General features: G+C 37.2%; 1 non-coding gene across 3 annotated transcripts in view; it reads left to right on the top strand.

Moving 5' to 3' along the window:
• LOC128689834 (uncharacterized) overlaps nt 1-18,193 on the top strand; it is a 77,848-nt gene that overhangs the window by 43,877 nt on the left and 15,778 nt on the right. The window contains exons 2-3 of one of the 3 annotated variants that reach the window (XR_011392332.1): nt 543-715; nt 1,017-3,261. This is a non-coding gene — a transcript (uncharacterized protein). Of the gene's footprint in view, nt 1-542; nt 3,262-18,193 lie in introns of those variants that run through there. The other 2 variants (XR_011392333.1, XR_011392331.1) reach the window with 2 other exon arrangements.

The following is an 18,193-nucleotide window of genomic DNA, read 5'->3' as shown; positions in this document are numbered from 1 at the left end:
TCGCCTCCCCTCCCCCTGCCACGTCTGCCATACACCAACAAGAGTCTTCAGTAAAGTAAAGTGTGATGTTAAATGTTCATTTATACATTTTATTAGTTCTTTACATTTATTTGGCATTCTTTTCTGCATGTAAATCTATATTTAAGCTAGGGAAGTGACCCCTGAAGTGACCTTGAGTCCTTATGGAGGGGGGTACCTCTTCCAAACAATAACCTCTCTTCCCTCTCTCCTCCTCCGTGTCTTACATTCATCAACAACAGCCTTCAATAAAGGTAACTGTCATATTGAATGTTCATTCGTTTGTGGATGTAAATCTATCTTTAAGGTAAAACAAAAAATTTGTTGATACTTCTGGGTGTCTGGAACGAATTAATTGGATTTACCTTATTTATGGAGAAAATGGATTCGCAAATCGTCAATTTTGATAATAGTCACACTCTCTGGAATGGATTAATTACGAAAAACGAGGGTCCACTCTATTTATTGTGTTATTTGTATGTTCTTTAAACTGGTTTCTTACAATGTTTTATCATCTTTTCCAGGCGAGTGTGTCTACACCACATGACAGCTGTATACATCACCACATGACAGCTGCATACACCCTACCACATGATAGCTGCATACACTCCACCATATGACAACTGCATACATTCCACCTGACAGCTGCAACCACTCCACCACATGACAGCTGCATACACTCCACCACATGGATAAGGTAGATGGCTGGCAAATGATTTTTATGACTTAAAACTTGTGAAAGTGTGCACTGGAAGTAAACAATTCAAGTCACTGTAAAAAAAGGAACAATATCAGTTTCCCCAGTCTTGAAAAATGTAAACATTATTCACATAAATTCATAAAGAGTAACATACCAATTTTCATTGCTTAAAAAATTGTACATAAAATCTGCAGAGTAGGACCACATCAGTGTTAAGTGTGTAAAACAATGTAAAATAGTATCTGCATTAATAGCATATGTGAAAGATCATACCATAAGTTGTCATCTCTGGTAACAGATATGGAAACTCATACAGAAGTAAAACCATATACAGAAGAGAAAACATATGAATCACAAAAACCATATCAGGCAGAAGAGAAGCTATGTCAAAGAGAAGAGAAAACTTATGAAACAGAAGAGAAACATGAAACAGAGGACCGACAGTGTCATACAGAAGGGAATCAATATCAAACAGAAAAGAACATTTATCGAACAGAGGAAGACCCATATCACTGTTCAGTGTGTCGAAAAGACTTTGAAGGCAAATCAGATTTCATATTGCATCTGAGAAATCATGGAAAAGAGAAGACATACCAGTGTTCAGTTTGTTTTAAAGGATTTTCAAGACGGTTTCAATTAGTAACACATTCAAAAATTCATACAGGTGAGAAACCATATCAGTGCATAGTGTGTTTGAAAGAGTGTACACAAAAATCAAATCTATTAAGTCATTTGAAAGTTCATACAGGAGAGAAACCATTTAAGTGTTTACAGTGTCCAAAAGACTTTTCAAGAAAATCTGCTTTAGTAATACACATGAGAATTCATACAGGAGAGAAACCATATCAGTGTCCAGTATGTGTGAAAGGTTTTTCAGAAAAAACTAATCTTGTAAAACATATGAGGACTCATACACAAGAGAAGAATTATCGATGTTTAGAGTGTTTCAAAAACTTTACACAAAAAATTTCCTTAGAAACTCACATGAGAATTCATACAGGAGAGAAACCACATCAGTGTTTTGAGTGTCAAAAATGTTTTTCTCGGAAATCAGATCTGGTAAGACACATGAGAGTTCATACAGGAGAGAAACCCCATCGATGTACAATGTGTGTCAAAGCATTTGCAAATAAATCACATTTAATAAATCATTTAAATGTTCATAAAAGAGAATCCATTTAGAGTTGATTGTGTCTAAAAATAACAAATCTGGATTTGTATATGACATGAGGGTACAGGTAGTAATGATACCAGGGATCAGCGTGTGTAAAAGACTTATATTCCAGTAATTCTAGTAAAGCAAGTAGGCTCATACAGGTGGTATAATTATACTGGTACATTATTGTTTTATAAAGACTACATAAAGCTAATCAGGTAAAACAAGCTATTCAATATATTAAACCTTTTTCTCTACATATAGCACATAAATGTGACTATATATTTATTCCCATTAACTGCATAAGTATTTATGGCACTTCTGCCAGAAAAAATCATAAATAGTCCTCTGTTTTCTTCAAATGCCATTTAAGTCATGAGATAATGACTCAGTGGATGCTTCCATCTAGCAGCCAGAGAGTGAAATGTGCTCACCTCAGCACTGCCACTGGCAGTACCCACACTGCCAGGGTATATTTTATATTCATACTATAAATATAAGTTGTGGAAAATGTTTTTTTCATTCAGCCATTAACAATAACTTATTTTACTTCATTATATATTGGTTATTAAATGATATACTGGTGTTTCTATACTTAACTGATCATACATTAGAGTGATTAATTTTGTGTTGCACAAAGTATGTGTGCAACATCATTATGAAAGGCTGAAGGCAGCAGAGACTGTGATCAGTATTGTTTCAACTTTCAAACAGGTTGGTCATGTTGATGAAGTATCTTATATTGTGGCAGTTTATAAGTGTAACTGGTATTGTCTGGTTGTTTCATAAGTGAAAAAAACACCACCTTGAAGTGTTGAATGGATTCACTGAACTGACAAATTAATAGGAGTAATTACCATCTGTGTATAAATTCTGTGGCCATCATTGGTCAAGGTTTAAAGATCATAAACAAAGGGTCATGGTAGGTACTATGACCACCCAGCTGGACGCCAATCATTGGGCTTACACCAAAAATGTGCAATACCAAACATCTCTAGATGATAGCTTTTGAAGAGTGAGGATGCATTGGTAAGCCCATGACAATTAGGCAAAGCATTGTTTTCACACTATATGATAAATCCATTGTATGTATAAAGTTTAACTGTGCAACATCAATGTAGAATAGAAAATTTAATGTGTTATATTTTCAGTATTTGTCCAGCTGAAGCCTCAAAACTTTGTATATCCACACTAAGCAAAGAGATTCTTTATATCACGATTAAATATCTTATAAGTAGTATATATTCCTAGTTAATGGTTAGTTTATCAACATGCCCACATATAATCAATAAAACTTCTATACAATTGGGAATGCCTCAAGCCTTTGGATGGCTCTGCATGGAGCAGAGACAAGAGTGACATCTGATAATACATGGATGATACCTGAGGGCCTTCTCTTTAACCTGCACTGCTGTAACAACTTACCTAAATGAAAGATATGGGAGAAAGTGTGTATTGAACCCAATTAGAGAGCAGTGGGGCCATGGGTGCAAATGACTGCCACCATGCATGACTCAAGACTCAACATATTACCAGCAGTACTGGAAATATTACCAGAATAAGGAAAGGAACTTTCAAGAAGTAGCTACACAGCTTTCTTCTACAGCTAGGTTGTGATGGCTATGTGAGTTCGCAGGTCGCTAGCATAAACAGCCGGATCTGATTAAGGGTTTGGTCAAGCGTTGGTGTGACCAGAAATTCTGGCAACCCTTCACTTGGTCCACCACAACTCAGTACAGTGGACCCTTGGTTATCAGCCGTAATCTGTTCCAGAAGGTCAGCCTAAAACCAAAATGGCCAAAAACCAAAATAATATTTCCCATAAGAATTAATGTAAATCCAATTAATCTGTTTCAGAAACAAAAATATTTAAAAAAAAAAATACATTTTTTAAAGATTAACTATAGCTTTACATACACAAAACAATGAGAACTAAATAAAATGACTAATGAAATGGATAAATGAACATTTAAATCACTTTTACCTTTATTGAAGAATCTTGATGGCATATGCAAAACGGTGAGGAGTGGAGAGGGAGGCGAGTTTATTGCTTAAATATGACACTATTATCAACTCTTCTGCTTATTCACATATCACAATTCATCTAATTTGACATAATAATCAATATTAATAATATAGAAACATGATATATATTCTAGAATGAATAACATATGTCATTACATATGTGGAGTGGTGGTGGTGTTGGGTTTATAAGGGCCACTGAAAGCATAAGCCATACATATTTGTGGTAGTGGAGGCAGCAGCAGAGGCCACCACCACTATTCACACAAACAATGTACGTAATTTATAAATAAGAAACGTTTACACTTTAATTTATAAATAAGAAATATTTGCACATTATAAATAAAAAATATTTACATTTATCATGGAGGAGATGCTGGCAGTGCAGCGTATATTGTCAGTGGCCCTATATACCTCCAAAAACATTGGAGGAGACAGTTTCGTGTCGTCCTTTTTCTATCGCTTAATCGCTTAACTTACTTGCTACACTGTTAATGCTACACTTTATCGCTGGCTGATGCTATAGCCTTTATCGACTCCTGCTGCTTTAGTATCATACATATCGTAGAATCACTGAATAAGGCACATTCTCCCCTCTCTCTTCCTCCTTCACTCTCATACTTTTCAACAACTTCTTTCTTAAATTTCATCGTGTTTCTCACTTTCTTTGCCAAAGCAACTTTGCTAGGATCTTTCTTTGGGCCCATGGCTGCATATTTTGCAGTTGCACTCGAATCAATAACCACAACAAACAATGGATTATAATGAAATGTTTGGATGCGCAGAGGCTTCCTCACTAGCCCAGAGAGACAGCCAGACTGACTCATGACCACGTCCAATACAGCCAATAACTGAAATAGTGTAACGGCCGATAACCGGGATAGAATTTTGGCCAAAAAAAAAAAAGGGTGAAAACCGAATTGGCTCATATCTGAACAGCCAATAACCAAGGGTCCACTGTATGTGCCTGAACACTATGCTGGGAGGGAAGGAAATGAGTCTCATTCATGGTTTTCAACTACAGGCAGGCCCTGTTTATACAGCAGGATAGGTTCTGGGCTTCTTCTGTAAAACGAAAGCACTGTAAAGTAAAACAGCCGCCGCCGCCTTCTTTTTTTCACTTTCACATGCATATTAAAGCCTGATAACATGTTTACACTATCATATATTAAGTGAGCAATATCTCTAGACTGAAAAATTACCTATGCAGTACACACACATTACTTACCTTAAAATATTGTCCTTAGCTCATGAGTGGTGAATATTTTTATTGTAGGAAGTCTGAATAAATGAAGAATGGGTATAATTGAAAACTGCTGTATTAGTGAAATGCTGTAAGGCGGGGCATGTCTGTAATGTACTAATAGGTATTACATCTGTAGTTCTTAACTACTACATGTATCTACCAAATGTGAGCTCTGTATACATGTTGGAAAAAAAAAAAAAAATATATATATATATACAGTGGACCCCCGGTTAACGAACTTTTTTCATTCCAGTAGTATGTTCAGGTGCCAGTACTGACCGAATTTTTTCCCATAAGGAATATTGTGAAGTAGATTAGTCCATTTCAGACCCCCAAACATACACGTACAAACGCACTTACATAAATACACTTACATAATTGGTCGCATTTGGAGGTGATCGTTAAGCGGGGGTCCACTGTATATATATATATATATATATATATATATATATATATTTTTTTTTTTATTTATTTTATTATCACACCGGCCGATTCCCACCAAGGCAGGGTGGCCCGAAAAAGAAAAACTTTCACCATCATTCACTCCATCACTGTCTTGCCAGAAGGGTGCTTTACACTACAGTTTTTAAACTGCAACATTAACACCCCTCCTTCAGAGTGCAGGCACTGTACTTCCCATCTCCAGGACTCAAGTCCGGCCTGCCGGTTTCCCTGAATCCCTTCATAAATGTTACTTTGCTCACACTCCAACAGCACGTCAAGTATATATATATATATATAGCTTTCTTATATATATATATATATATATATATATATATATATATATATATATATATATATATATATATATATATATACATATATATATATACATATATATATATATATATATACAGCAGGGCCCCGCTTTACGGCGTTTCACTTTACGGCATTCCGCTAATACGGTCATTTCAAATTATGACCAAAACTCGCTATACGGCTCCCCCCACCTGACTTTCTAATACGGTCACCGCGCCCCACCCTGTTTGTTTACATTCTTCGTGAGCTCAGTAAGCACTAAGTCTCTCCATTTTGTCTGGAAACTCCAAAATTTCAAACGTTTTTAAAAGTTATTTCATATTTTATGTGTACTCTGATAATTATACTTATGTATACCTGTACTTAAATAAACTTACATACTGTGCTGGCATGCAGGTACACATTAAAATCAGTAAGAGTGTCTTATGTCTCCAGACGTCATATTAGTAATGATAATAATAATCATCGAGTCTCATTTAAATGTCGTATATTACGTTAAATACACATTTTCATTAATCCATCTATGATATTTTTTCAAAATTATATAATAAACACGATACATAACATAAAAAGTGGATAAATACACCGCACAATAGAATAAATAAACATAAATATGAGATGTGGTAGCAGACGACTTGCACAAGTGACGCCATATTAGAAATGATAATACATAATAATAATAATAATCACCGAGTCTCATTAAATGTTGTATATTACTTTAATATACACATTTTCATTAATCCATCCGTGATATTTTTTTCAAAATTATATAATAAACACGATACATAACATAAAAAGTGGATAAATACACCGCACAATAGAATAAATAAACATAAATATGAGATGTGGTAGGCAGATAACTTGTACAAGTGATGCCAAGAATAACATTTTCTCTAATCTAACAAGAGAAAATGTGTTACTGGGGGTAACTGTAGAAAATTACAGTGGACCCCCGGTTAACGATATTTTTTCATTCCAGAAGTATGTTCAGGTGCCAGTACTGACTGAATTTGTTCCCATAAGGAATATTGTGAAGTAGATTAGTCCATTTCAGACCCCCAAACATACACGTACAAACGCACTTACATAAATACGCTTACATAATTGGTCGCATCGGGAGGTGATCGTTATGCGGGGGTCCACTGTATTCCTTTCGTATGTATGTAAGTAAGTTTATTCAGGTATGCACAAATACAGTTACATAGATTATCATACATAACAACATATGTGTAGAGAACTTAGGATAACCCAAAAAAGTCAGAGTGACTTATTTCCATTGCCTTCACTCAGAGCATCATTTCTTCTCAAAATGATGTTACATGAGAATGGGAGTGTTCTTCTTTATTTATTCTACCGTATCAATGTAGAGACAACCTGTACACAATGTAACTTGTACACAAACCAGACGTGTACACTGTTTGTTTACAAAACTTACCTTCGCCTGGTTTGTTTACATAACTCTGCGCCTGACCTCTCTCATGCACTCATTCTTTCTCTCTCTCATTTATTCGTTTTATCTCATTTACTTACTCCTGACCCTATATTAAGACTACAAATATTTTAAGGTAAGTAATGAGTGAACTGTATATACATTTTATCGCTCTGGGATGCTTAAATGTAATAGAATATTATGTGTGGGTGGGTTGGCCTGGTATGGTAGCCCGGCTGACTACCATACATACCACACTTGATTTTTTACAATAAATACTACTCATCTCACCCTATATTTTAAGGTAAGTAATGAGTGAACTGTATATACATTTTATCACTCTGGGATGCTTAAATATCATAGAATAGTATGTGTGGGTGGGGTGGCATGGTATGGTAGCCTGGCTGACTACCATACATACCACACTTGATTTCTTACAATAAATACTACTTGTCTTACCCTAGATTAAGACTATAAATATTTTAAGATAAGTAATGAGTGCACTATGTGTGTATTGTACTTTTTTATTGTTTTTTGATGCCTGGTTCTATTGCTAACTTAATATATGTTAGTGTAAACTTGTTATCTAGTGTTTGTATGCCTTTATAAGTGGAAAAAAAGGGTGTTCCACTTTACGGTGGTAGCCTGGAACCTAACCAGCCGTGTAAGTGGGGCCCTACTGTATATATATAATATATATATATATATATATATATATATATATATATATATATATATATATATATATATATATATATATATATATATATATATAGTCGTATGAGGCGACTAAAATGCCGGGAGCAATATATATATATATATATATATATGTATATATAAATATATATATATATAGTCGTATGAGGCGACTAAAATGCCGGGAGCAATGGGCTAGTAACCCCTTCTTCTGTAGACATTTACTAAAAAAGAGAAGAAGAAAAACTTAATACAACTGGGATGCTTGAATGTGCATGGATGTAGTGCGGATGACAAGAAACAGATGATTGCTGATGTTATGAATGAAAAGAAGTTGGATGTCCTGGCCCTAAGCGAAACAAAGCTGAAGGGGGTAGGGGAGTTTCGGTGGGGGGAAATAAATGGGATTAAATCTGGAGTATCTGAGAGAGTTAGAGCAAAGGAAGGGGTAGCAGTAATGTTGAAGGATCAGTTACGGAAGGAGAAAAGAGAATATGAATGTGTAAATTCAAGAATTATGTGGATTAAAGTAAAGGTTGGATGCGAAAAGTGGGTCATAATAAGCGTGTATGCACTTGGAGAAGAGAGGAATGTAGAGGAGAGAGAGAGATTTTGGGAGATGTTAAGTGAATGTATAGGAGCCTTTGAACCAAGTGAGAGAGTAATTGTGGTAGGGGATCTGAATGCTAAAGTAGGAGAAACTTTTAGAGAGGGTGTGGTAAGTAAGTTTGGGGTGCCAGGTGTAAATGATAATGGGAACCCTTTGATTGAACTTTGTATAGAAAGGGGTTTAGTTATAGGTAATGCATATTTTAAGAAAAAGAGGATAAATAAGTATACAAGATATGATGTAGGGCTTAATGACAGTAGTTTGTTGGATTATGTATTGGTGGATAAAAGACTGTTGAGTAGATTTCAGGATGTACATGTTTATAGAGGGGCCACAGATATATCAGATCACTTTTTAGTTGTAGCTACACTGAGAGTAAAAGGTAGATGGGATACAAGGAGAATAGAAGCATCAGGGAGTTAGGGTAAGATATAAACAGCTATTGGAGGATAGATGGGCTAATGAGAACATAGGAAATGGTGTCGAAGAGGTATGGGGCAGGTTTAAAAATGTAGTGTTAGAGTGTTCAGCAGAAGTTTGTGGTTACAGGAAAGTGGGTGCGGGAGGGAAGAGGAGCGATTGGTGGAATGATGATGTAAAGAGAGTAGTAAGGGAGAAAAAGTTAGCATATGAGAAGTTTTTACAAAGTAGAAGTGATACAAGGAGGGAAGAGTATATGGAGAAAGAGAGAGAGGTTAAGAGAATGGTGAAGCAATGTAAAAAGAGAGCAAATGAGAGAGTGGGTGAGATGTTATCAACAAATTTTGTTGAAAATAAGAAAAAGTTTTGGAGTGAGATTAACAAGTAAGGGAAGCCTAGAGAACAAATGGATTTGTCAGTTAAAAGTAGGAGAGGAGAGTTATTAAATGGAGAGTTAGAGGTATTGGGAAGATGGAGGGAATATTTTGAGAAATTGTTAAATGTTGATGAAGATAGGGAAGCCGTGATTTCGTGTATAGGGCAAGGAGGAATAACATCTTGTAGGAGTGAGGAAGAGCCAGTTGTGAGTGTGGGGGAAGTTCGTGAGGTAGTAGGTAAAATGAAAGGGGGTAAGGCAGCCGGGATTGATGGGATAAAGATAGAAATGTTAAAAGCAGGTGGGGATATAGTTTGGAGTGGTTGGTGCAATTATTTAATAAATGTATGGAAGAGGGTAAGGTACCTAGGGATTGGCAGAGAGCATGCATAGTTCCTTTGTATAAAGGCAAAGGGGACAAAAGAGAGTGCAAAAATTATAAGGGGATAAGTCTGTTGAGTATACCTGGTAAAGTGTATGGTAGAGTTATTATTGAAAGAATTAAGAGTAAGATGGAGAATAGGATTGCAGATGAACAAGGAGGCTTTAGGAAAGGTAGGGGGTGTGTGGAGCAGGTGTTTACAGTGAAACATATAAGTGAACAGTATTTAGATAAGGCTGAAGAGGTCTTTGTGGCATTTATGGATTTGGAAAAGGCGTATGACAGGGTGGATAGGGCGGCAATGTGGCAGATGTTGCAGGTGTATGGTGTAGGAGGTAGGTTACTGAAAGCAGTGAAGAGTTTTTACGAGGATAGCGAGGCTCAAGTTAGAGTATGTAGGAAAGAGGGAAATTATTTCCCAGTAAAAGTAGGCCTTAGACAAGGATGTGTGATGTCACCGTGGTTGTTTAATATATTTATAGATGGGGTTGTAAGAGAAGTAAATGCGAGGGTCTTGGCAAGAGGCGTGGAGTTAAAAGATAAAGAATCACACATAAAGTGGGAGTTGTCACAGTTGCTCTTTGCTGATGACACTGTGCTCTTGGGAGATTCTGAAGAGAAGTTGCAGAGATTGGTGGATGAATTTGGTAGGGTGTGCAAAAGAAGAAAATTAAAAGTGAATACAGGAAAGAGTAAGGTTATGAGGATAACAAAAAGATTAGGTGATGAAAGATTGGATATAAGATTGGAGGGAGAGAGTATGGAGGAGGTGAATGTATTCAGATATTTGGGAGTGGACGTGTCAGCGGATGGGTCTATGAAAGATGAGGAGAATCATAGAATTGATGAGGGGAAAAAGGTGAGTGGTGCACTTAGGAGTCTGTGGAGACAAAGAACTTTGTCCTTGGAGGCAAAGAGGGGAAGGTATGAGAGTATAGTTTTACCAACGCTCTTATATGGGTGTGAAGCATGGGTGATGAATGTTGCAGCGAGGAGAAGGCTGGAGGCAGTGGAGATGTCATGTCTGAGGGCAATGTGTGGTGTGAATATAATGCAGAGAATTCGTAGTTTGGAAGTTAGGAGGAGGTGCGGGATTACCAAAACTGTTGTCCAGAGGGCTGAGGAAGGGTTGTTGAGGTGGTTTGGACATGTAGAGAGAATGAAGCAAAACAGAGTGACTTCAAGAGTATATCAGTCTGTAGTGGAGGAAGGCGGGGTAGGGGTCGGCCTAGGAAAGGTTGGAGGGAGGGGGTAAAGGAGGTTTTGTGTGCGAGGGGCTTGGACTTCCAGCAGGCATGTGTGAGCGTGTTTGATAGGAGTGAATGGAGACAAATGGTTTTTAATACTTGACGTGCTGTTGGAGTGTGAGCAAAGTAACATTTATGAAGGGGTTCAGGGAAGCCGGCAGGCCGGACTTGAGTACTGGAGATGGGAAGTACTGTGCCTGCACTCTGAAGGAGGGGTGTTAATGTTGCAGTTTAAAAACTGTAGTGTAAAGCACCCTTCTGGCAAGACAGTGATGGAGTGAATGATTGTGAAAGTTTTTCTTTTTCGGGCCACCCTGCCTTGGTGGGAATCGGCCAGTGTGATAAAAAAAAATAATAATATATATATATATATATATATATAAAGACATACACCTACCATCCGACTTATGACCTGCTCGACTTACAACCACTCGACTTACGACCTTGCCAAATTTCTGGGAAATAAACAACTATTTGTGTTGTACACAGTGTTTATCCTAAACCTTACAGTATAAAATACAGTACTAACAGCATAAAAAGTAAAGTAAAACATGAAATACCAAAATAAAACAATAAGATAGTCATTACAAAAATGTGATGTTGATAATTAGTAGTAAAGCTTGACTTGCGTCCATTTCGACTTGCAACCGATTTCTTGGAACTGAATTCGGTCGTAAGTCGGATGGTAGGTGTATATACATATACAGTGGACCCCCGGTTAACGATTTTAATCCGTGCAAGAGGGCTCATCGTTATGCGAAATAATCGTTATGCGAATGAATTTTCCCCATAAGAAATAATGGAAATAAAATTAATCCGTGCAAGACGCCCAAAAGTATGAAAAAAATTTTTTTTTACCACATGAAATGTTAATTTTAATACACACAAACTGAAAAAGGCATGCACAATTACATGACACTTACTTTTATTGAAGATCTGGTGATGATTGATGGGATGGGAGGAGGGGAGAGCATTATCTTCTTACTGTTTAGAAGGGGAATCCCCTTCCATTAGGACTTGAGGTAGCAAGTCCTTTTCTGGGGTTACTTCCCTTCTTCTTTTAATGCCACTAGGACCAGCTTGAGAGTCACTGGACCTCTGTCGCACAACAAATCTGTCCATAGAGCTCTGTACCTCCCGTTCCTTCAAGACTTTCCTAAAATGGGCCATAACATTGTCATTGAAATAGTCACAAGCACGGCTTGCAACAGCTGTGTCAGGGTGATTTTCATCTATAAAGGTTTGCAGTTCAACCCACTCTGCACACATTTCCTTAATCTTTGAAGTAGGCACAATGGATTCCACAACTGGCATAGGCTTCTCAGGGTTAGCCCCAAACCCTTCAAAATCTTTCTTAATTTCCATACTAATTCTCACCCTTTTTACCACAGGGTTGGCACTAGAAGCTTTCTTGGGGCCCATGGTCACTTATTTTCCAGAAACAGCACCGAAAATACTGTAATAATACGAAATATTCCGAGTGTATGCTTGGATGTTACCGCGGAGGCTGGCTGGTAAACAATGGGACGGAGCGGCACATGTGAGGCTGGCTGAGGGCACATTGGACGCGTCTCGGACGAAAATCGGTATGCGGGTTTTTAATCGGTATGCGCGGCAAAAATTTTGCGATAAAAGTAATCGTTATGCGGAAAAATCGCTATGCGATGCCATCGTTATGCGGGGGTCCACTGTATATATATATACAGGTACCATCCAACTTACGACCAAGTTCGGTTCTGACAAACCGGTCGTAAGTCGAAATGGACGTAAGTCAAACCTTACTCCTGAATATCAACATCACATTTTTGTAATGACTTTATTTTATTGTTTTATTTTGGTATTTAATTTTTTACTTCACTTATTATGCTGTTAGTACTGTATTTTATACTGTAAGGTTTAGGATAAATGCTGTGTACAACACAAACAGTTGTTTATTTCCCAGAAATTTGGCATAGAAAACACGGTCGTAAGTCGAATGGTCGTGTGTCGAGCAGGTCGTAAGTCATATGGTAGGTATGTTTGTGTATATATACAGTGGACCCCCGGTTAACGATTTTAATCCGTGCAAGAGGGGTAATTGTTATGCGAAATAATCGTTATGTGAATGAATTTTCCCCATAAGAAATAATGGAAATAAAATTAATCCGTGCAAGACACCCAAAAGTATGAAAAAAAAAATTTTACTACATGAAATATACATTTTCCCACACACAAAGAGAAGGATACATGCACAATAGTAGAGTAGTACATGCACAGTATATATTGTGCATGTACTAGTCTACTAAATGAAGAATAAATGACACTTACCTTTATTGAAGATGCAGCAATGACTGATGAGACACTGTGTCCTGGGAGTGCCTTTTCCTCCTGAGTACTGTAGGTCCTGTTTGGCATTTTCTTCCAGAACAGGCCTTATCACACTGTGTATGCCACTGCGATTCTTAAATCTCTCAAACCAACCTTTGCTGGCTTTAAATTCACCAATATGAGCACTAGTTCCAGGCATTTTTCCCTGTTCACCTGGGTGTTAGTCGACTTGTGTGGGTTGCATCCTGGGAGACAAGATTAAGGACCCCAATGGAAATAAGTTAGACAGTCTTCGATGACACTGACTTTTTTGGGTTATCCTGGGTGGCAAATCCTCTGGGGTTAATTGTTTCTTGGTATTCTCAATAAGCCACACCAACAACGGTGCTACAGCAGCAGCAGCAGCTGACAGTGCAGCAGCAGCAGCAGCTGACAGTGCAGCAGCAGCAGCAGCTGTACCACCAATAATAGCGATGGTTGATTGGGGTTTATTATACAACCTGGCCAGCTCGGAGACATGCACTCCACTTTCATACTTATCAATGATCTTTTTCTTCATCTCTATTGTAATTCTCACCCTTATTGCTGTAGGGTTGGCACTAGAAGCTTTCTTGGGGCCCATGGTCACTTATTTTCCAGAAAAAGCACCGAAAACACTGTAATAATACGAAATATTCCGATTGTATGCTTGGATGTTACCGCGGAGGCTGGCTGGTAAACAATGCCACCGGCGGAACATGTGAGCGTGGCTCAGGCCGCACATTGGACGCGTCTCGGACGAAAATCGGTAAGCGGGTTTTTAAGCGGTATGTGAGGCAAAATTTTTGCGATTAAAATAAGCGGTATGCGAAATAATCGCTATGTGATGCCATCGTTATGCGGGGGTCCACTGTATATATATACATATATATACATATATATATATACATATATATACATATATATACATATATATACATATATATATATACATATATATACATATATATAATTTTTTTTTTTTTTTCAACAAGTCAGCCATCTCCTACCGAGGCAGGGTGACCCAAAGAGAAAGAAAATCCCCAAAAAGAAAATACTCTCATCATCATTCAACACTTTCACCTCACTCACACATAATCACTGTTTTTGCAGAGGTGCCCAGAATACAACAGTTTAGAAGTATATACGTATAAAAATACACAATATATCTCTCCAAACTGCCAATATCCCAAACCCCTCCTTTAGAGTGCAGGCATTGTACTTCCCATTTCCAGGACTCAAGTCCGGTTATATAAAATAACCGGTTTCCCTGAATCCCTTCACTAAATATTACCCTGCTCACACTCCAACAGATCGCCAGGTCCCAAATACCATTTGTCTCCATTCGCTCCTATCTAACATGCTCACGCACGCTTGCTGGAAGTCCAAACCCCTTGCCCACAACACCTCCTTTACCCCCTCCCTCCAACCTTTTCGAGGATGACCCCTACCCTACCCTACAAAGATCGCAGTCAGCAGGATTTGAAACTACTACTGGGGATGGTCATGATTCCCAGGCAGCGCTCTAGCCCACTTGGCCACACAAATGCCACATAGACTGGGCAGCCTGGTTCACAAGCCATGTTTCTTTCGCAGCCCGGGCACGTCAGTGAGCCTCAAGCTTGTTTCTGCGTGGTGCATTGATATAAAAATTGCTTGAGAGGTTAGAACATACAAAAACAAACTGTCTTGAAGACTATTTAAAAAATGTGTTTATACTAGAAGATGAGGTTGTATTTATAGGTGAATTCATTTTAGTGTATAGAAATATTCTGGTAAAAGGCATTGATAAAAATTTGTTTAAGCTTCCCAGAAAAATTAATCTTCTAGCTGTTATAGACAAGGAACCATACACTTTTGAAAACTTTTTCACTTTATATGAAATTAAAACCAATATGTTCAATGTGAAAGTGTTTCTTTTTTGGGTCACCCTGCCTGGGTGGGAGACGGCCAGCTTGTTAAAAGAAAAAAGGTTTAATGTGTAGAAGACCTCGGGTTTATCCACATGTTTAAACTCTATCTGAAATTCTATTCATGTATAATTGTATCTCTTATATTTTGTCTTCTCTGCTCTCATAGTTTACAGACATTCACTTCATCTAAACTGTGATTTTTCAAATGTTATCATTCAGATCATCATAAGATCACCTACTTGGGAACAGAGAAGTATATTAGTAATCCATCCTTACTCTAGACTTCTAAACTTTTATCTTCTTCAGTTACCTTTTATTACTGTATCATCCTAATTGTCAACATGTAGAGCAAGTTAAGTATATTCCTGATCTCTCAGTTTGGTCTTACATCAAAATTTTAAGGGAGATTTCATGCCAAAATTTTATAACTTTAACCAGAAGCCAAGACACTGACTATTATTACACATTATTAAGTATTATCCTTTATTTCCTATCATGAAATGCTGGAAGAGATTACTTAACCCTTTCAGGGTCCATCCCATAGATCTATGGCTTTACGTTCAGGGTCCAAACCGTAGATCTACACCATGAGCTCAGCTCACTCTGATAAACTGAGTGGTAAATTTGGGCTTAGATATGAGAGAATACATCTATGTGGTATGTGTGCACCACATAAAACAAATCCTGCAGCACACTGTGTATAATGAGAGAAAAAAAACTGAGACCGTGATTTTCGATTAAAACAGCGACTTTGCAGTTTTTTTTGTTTGTTTTTTATAGTTGTATTTGTGATTTCTTGGTCTCATTTGATAGAATGGAAGACATATTATAGAAATAGAGATTATTTTGATTGGTTTTAGCACTGGAAATGGCTTGAAACTGAGCTCAAAGTAGCGGAAATGTTAAATTTTTGCCGATGTTCAAGAGTAAACAAACGACCTCACACGTCTAATACATGCCAGCTGGTGGGTCTAATATACATTCACAAATGTGGTGACAATATTTATACAATTATTTAGCCCTTGTGGCTTAGCGCTTCTTTTTGATTATAATAATAATAATAATATACAATTATTACAATATTGCATAACAGTAAATCTATTTTTTGGTGTGAATAAAAATTCATTATGTGAATAAAAAATCAAAATGGAATTTATTTATAAAGCCTCAAAACATAACTAATGAACAGAGGAAATGTTAGTTTAGTGTCAGGAATACCTACATTGTTTATTCTGGACCCTATTTTGAAATTGGAATATTTTGAACTTTGTGTTAAATTGGCCAAATTACCAATTTCCGATCACTTTATTTTGTGGTTGAAACAGTTGACTTGGCAATTTCTTGTGCTCATTCGATAGAATAGAAGTAATACTAGTGAAATAGCTAAGAATTTGGTCGACTGGAATAATGTAATTGGCCTAAAATGGGAGTCAAAGTCGGTAAAATCGCCGATTCGTAAATATCGCTGACACATCAAAATTCGCGAGAGCATAATTTCGTCAATTTTCCATCAAATTTCGTACTTTTTGTTTTATTACCTTCACAAAAAGATTCTCTTACCATTTCATAAGAATTTTTTTTTTTTTTTTTTTTAAATTCTTGGACACTGGGGCACCACTTCAGATTTTGGCCTTGGACCCTGAAAGGGTTAAAAAGATTAAAAGTACTTTGTTTCAAAACTTATTAACAACTTTGTACAGTGCTTCGTTAAGTTAAAATAGGCTTGAGGTACTACAATTTTTGAGTTGCAATTCACCCTCATAGAAGAATTTAGTTTTGAGTTGTGATGAAAAATTTGAGATAAGATGTGTGTATGATGGTACGACTTGTGGTTCACATCCTGGGGAACAAGATCAGCCTATGTTGCCTGATATGCTGTATAACCAGGGGCTTTCTGTATACAGTAGTATGCCAGTGATGTCAGCTAGGTCTGTAATAGTTGTGTCACGTACTTGTAGAAAAAATTATTATTATTATTATTACTGTATTATTATTATTATTATGGCTGGCACACATGGGTGTGCCTCAGCCACCCAGCAGTGTGTTATGTGAGTCAAAAGGAGTGTCAATTCTTCTGTGGGTGGGCCTTAGCCAACCAGCAATGTAGTACTGTAGCTTGCCTCTTGGACAGTGTCTGAGCCAAGAATTGTGGAGGTCTGTGAGAGTGGCTGAGCAGCCAACCAGCAATAAGGTTGAATGTCTCTATGGTAGCATCTCATCCAACAGCAGAGTTTGTACTACAGTTTATTGTTGACTCTTCAGTTTGAAGCTATCACAGGTGTTTCCTGCACAAACTATGGATTATTCACCCTTCATAACTGCATTTGTGTTAAAATTACAACTCTTTTGCATTACTAAGTCATTATGGCTTGTAAAGTGCACAGTAAACAGCAAATACAGTGGTACCTCGAGTTATAAACTTAATTCGTTCCAGAAGGCTGCTTGAGTGTTGATACCGAAAGAATTTATTCCCATAAGGAATAATGTAAATTAGATTAGTCCGTTTCAGACCCCCAAAAATACACTTACAAAAGCACTTACAAAAATATACTTACATAATTATTTGAGTTGGGAGCTGTTCGAAACTTGAGGTACCACTGTATAAGTAAAGCAAATATAAATAATGAAGCATCTTTAACCCTTTGACTGTCGCGGCCGTATATATACGTTTGCGAGGTACCGTGTTTGACGTATATGATTCACCTCATCTTTCATTGACCCATCCGCTGACACGTCCACTCCCAAATATCTGAATACGTTCACCTCCTCCATACTCTCTCCCTCCAATCTGATATTCAATCTTTCATCAGGATAACAAAAAGATTAGGTGATGAAAGATTGAATATCAGATTGGAGGGAGAGAGTATGGAGGAGGTGAACGTATTCAGATATTT

Source organism: Cherax quadricarinatus, chromosome 22 (genome assembly GCF_038502225.1).
Source record: "Cherax quadricarinatus isolate ZL_2023a chromosome 22, ASM3850222v1, whole genome shotgun sequence".
Taxonomy (NCBI): Eukaryota; Metazoa; Arthropoda; class Malacostraca; order Decapoda; family Parastacidae; genus Cherax; species Cherax quadricarinatus.
This window is presented reverse-complemented; position numbering and strand designations above follow the sequence as displayed.